We start from the raw sequence: 4,795 nt of genomic DNA, 5'->3' as shown, positions 1-4,795 counted from the left end.
ATCACAACAGAATTAGATGATTACGGTATATAGAATAACCGTAATATATGTAACATTAATGATTAAACAATGGAACGACATAGTTAGTTTAAAATTGATTAAGTTCGTCAATGTATTAGGGCATTGCCATTGGACTTGGGGGATTTACAAATAAGTTTAAGTTTTACAGTAGGCTACTAGGATTAGTCATCAACTATGATTGATTGGATTGTTTTATATCACTAACAGATGAAAAGTAATCACACGTGCCAGTTAGCAATCAAACAGTTTGTGTTTAGCAAAGTTATGTTTCCTATTATTACATTTGAAAAATTTATCACAGCTCTCAAAGAAGGCTTTCTTAGTCCAGGATGAAGGTTTTTTAGTCTATCATTATAGAAATCTAATTGAAAATATTTTCAATGCAAAGGTGTGATGCCCTGGAGATTACAAAAAGATGTACGGTACAAGGACGTCACAAGTTCACCTTTGACATGACCTTATCTACCAAGCTAGAAGCTACCTCATCTAAGATATAGAATAGTAGAATACTGCTGAGTGCCTACAAACTACAAAGGCTACGGTACAATAGAAAGAGCTCAACACCTGCTCTCCTGGGCCACATTGAAACGGGCTTTTGCCTGAGGATGGGTTTCTTTTATGTCCGGTTTTCTTTCTCCATCCTATTATTATGACTGCTCATCCACATCAATATTGGAACTGGCAAATTCAATCCACAACACTTTTCATTAGGCTGTCATTCATTACTACATGTGTGCTTCTCTCTGTTTTTGTTTTATTTTTTGCTAAGTATATTTGTTTTTTGGGTTTTGTGGCCATGCTAACTACTGATATATAGCCGACTACATACCGTAATTTTTCATTCAGGCACGTTTTAAACCTTTCAAAGTTTTGCCACCTTTTCCCGTTCGTTAACGTGCTAGTAGGTTTATATCGATTTTTGTAGTTAGTATCTTTTTCGTCCCGGACGCGTTAATGACGAAAAATAAAATATACCAAACAAGTTAGCCTAAACATTTCGATCAGTGTTGCCACTCACATCAATTTTTAAAACATCAAATTTTTTCATTAAAAAACATCAAATTCAAGATTAAAACATCAAATTGAAAGCTCGGGTGTGTTTTGTCAATAAAATGACAAAAAAAGACAATAATGACATTAAATCTAGACTTTCTTCGTAAAATTTACTTAAGTTTATTTAAAAAACAAGTTTTCAAGAAAAACTACTTGGCTAGCAGAATTTTATGTGCAACTAAAGTGACACTGGTCTACAAAAAAAATTATTTTGCTCCAAAATTTGAAGACTGATTTAGAGTAATTTTGGGGTGCTGAATCCGAATCTGGCATCAGATTTATCCTATCAAGTCAGGTTTGTGAGATATGATAACAAATCGTTACTTTTATCAAAGGTGAAATATTTGGCGTTGCGTTTACCACCAACATATGCAGTGCTATAACGAAAGGTTAGTGTTAGACGGGCCAAAACAGCCTAAATAAGGTTACTGGACAGTGGACAAGCATTGTCACAGGCCTGCTTAAATCTTTGTGGTTTCATGCAATACATTGACGGGGGGAGGGGCCAGTTATACTTTTAGCCTCCCTTTTAGCTTGTTATTACTGCCTTGTTAATAATGTTGCTTAGACAACAAATTGGTATCAAAATTATAGTTGGTGGGTATACTTCAGATACTTATGCACCACATGGCCTGGATTTCTGAATATAGCACAATGTGTATGTGCAATAAACGCAACATCAAATCTTCCACTTTTGACAAAAGTAACAATTTGCTGTTATTATTCTCACAAACCTGACGTGATAGGAATTTAAGGATAAATCTGAGGTAAGAGTCGGATTCAGCAACCCAAAATTACTCTAAATCAGTTTTCAAAGTTCATGGAGCAAAAATCGTGTAGACCAGTGAGTAGGTACGTTTTCAATACGGTGCCTTTTTAATTTTGGCGGCTGACATTTGCAAATAAGCTTACCTACAATACAACTTAGGCCTGTATTTTAAAACCCTACTCGACTTCAAGTTGACTCACTTCGAATGTAATGCAAACTGATTTTACAAAATGAATCTTTTATGATGAATCAAGTCCAGCAATTGGCTAGTTAGTGGCATTTTGTTATTACACTTTAGCCTACTATATGAGGTCGAATTTTTAGTCAAGGCCGACTTGAGCTCAAGTAAGGTTTTAACAGTATGGCCATTAATGTCTTTATTTTAGATACTACTACCAGCCTATCAGTTTTGTTCACAACCGCTCACCATGCTCATGTAGCCTACCGTATCTCTTACGTGGACCACCATTGCTCATATTTTCCACTACTGTAGCCTATTTGATGGTTGCCAGGTGGTGCAGCCTCCACTACTTTGAGATACAAGTTGGCGAGCTAGAAGCTGTCCTTTTAAAGTTATTGAATTCAGCAAATTGATTATATTTTATTTAGTCTGAGCTAGCTAACACCAAATCGCTTAACATCAGATTTTTGGGCAAAAACATCAAACATCAAAAGGTTACCCAAAAACATCAAATTTGATGTAATTACATCAAGAGTGGCATCGCTGATTTCGATTCTCTTAATCTCAATTTCAACCAAAGGCGGCAAGCTAAAGTTGCCAGATATAAAAAATAAATATCCTTTCAAACAGAAAATTTTACGTGCGCAAAATTACCTTCCGAAATATTTTGTTTGTTTCAATTGTTGAAAACAAGGATTATTTTAAAAAGTCGGGATTAATTCTGGCAGTTTCGCACACTTGCAGACTGCAGAGGCTTGGAAGTTGGAACCACTGGCGCTGGACGCAGGCCCGGTTACCGAGACTGACAGAGAGAGGGGGAGAGGTAGAGAGGAACCTTTTATTTCGTCTGTTGCGAGAATACTATACGATACAATTATAAACAATGCGAATAAAATAGCACCATGATTATCTAGATTCCACAACAGACAAGAAGCAGCGAAAGAGTATATTAGTCATCGAGTCATCAGCTGCTTCACGTGTTTTTAATGTGATAAATGTCAAGAAGCGACATTACGTTTCTAAAAAAATTACACTTTCCAATTGGCGATGAAATAGTGACTAATTTTGATGTAGGCTAATTCGCTTGGCATTGAGCACTTTTTGTAGTAGGCTATTAATAGCATTTATTGTTTTAATTTAACCGAACATTTTTTTGCATTTTGCTGCCAAAACTATATTTTTACTAAATTTTAGTAGTAGTCTACTGAAATAATTTAGTTTACGAAAATAGTCTACAATTTGAATTTAGCTTGACACTCCATAATATTGCTGTGTTTTGTTGTGATGGAAAGCAAAATTATAGCCTAAGCCAGTGGTTCCCTACCTTTTTTTTTTTTTATCCGGTGGAACCTTTTAGTCGATATTAAAATCGAAATTCCCCCCCCCCCCCCCCCCTATAAATTTAGTTTGTTAAAAACTTGTTTACATTAATATTTTAATCTAAGTTTTGGCAGAAAAATTAAACTTTCACTAGTAATAAGGTTTTTAGCTTGTAATAATCTTTTTCATACTAAAATAATTTAATTAATGAAGATTGTTAAATCAAGCTCATCGTCATAAATTTCAGGAAAATATCGACTGAATTCCAGTTCTAATGCTGTGAGATGTTGCAAAATCATTTCTTTTTCCAACTCTGGAAAAACTTGTTCTTTGGGGTCAACAACCGGCATCGATGATAACTCTTTAAACATGTTCAATTGTTCATTCTAACTTTTCTCTTTCAATTTTAGTAGATCCCTGTGGAATATGTGGCAAGAGAGTGATGAGAAATTCAATGCAATGCAAGGAATTGGAAAGTGGGTACATGCAAGATGTGCTAATGTCAAGAGAGCCGTAACAAGATTGGCGAAGTGTTTTGTTTGTGGGAAATGCAGTAAAGGAAGGAATGAAGTGGAAGGCCATGATGATGAGTTCTGCCATGGCATCGAAACAGTGACAGACTTCTGTTATCTGGGTGATCGGATAGATGGAAGTGGTGGATCTGAAGCAGCGGTGACAACAAGGGCAAGATTGGGCTGGGCAAAGTTCAGGGAATGTATGTTTGTTTGTTTATCTTTATCCTGCATTGCGGGAAAGCGGACTTGAGCGCTATGCATCGGTGTACACCTTCCGACATACACCTGACCCACGCTGCAGCCGACGGCAATGTCTGTTTCCGGTTGTCTACTCTACTCAGAGATGGGCTTGATTTTGAAGATCAAGATCGTGATCTTCAAGATCACTTTTTTTTAGGTGATCTTGATCTAAGATCACTTTTTTTTGTGTGATCTTGATCTTGAAGAACAATAAGATCAAGATCACTTTAAAATTGAAATTTACTTACTAGATAGAGGCATTTTTTTAGAACTCGTGCTGTCCAAAGTAGTTAGTGGCAACTACTAACATTAAGCCACTTTTAATATGATATGTGTCCAACAAAAGACGATTTAGACTTTAGAGTCTCCATCTAATCTGATCAGTGTTGCCATTTCAAAATTAAAAAAGTTTTCTGTGTTGGTCATAATAAAGAAGTCAACTTCCGTGTACTTTATGTTGACGTATAATAAAAAATGATTTAACTTTGTTCACAATTTTTTCTATGTATGACTTTTAAAGAAATGTTTGTTTTCTTTGACCCAATTTAGATGTTTCAAAAGTCTAGAATGGCGGTGTTAAAAAAATCTGGACTCTAGCCGACTTTGGACATGTAGCCTAAAGTAGTTTATTGCAGCAAATCAACCAGACTAAGACTTGTTTAGTGTCTGAGTATGGAGCGGTTTGTCTGACCGCAA

The sequence above is a fragment of the Aplidium turbinatum genome, chromosome 1 (genome assembly GCF_918807975.1).
Source record: "Aplidium turbinatum chromosome 1, kaAplTurb1.1, whole genome shotgun sequence".
Classification (NCBI taxonomy): domain Eukaryota; kingdom Metazoa; phylum Chordata; class Ascidiacea; order Aplousobranchia; family Polyclinidae; genus Aplidium; species Aplidium turbinatum.
Note: the sequence above shows the minus strand (reverse complement) of the source record.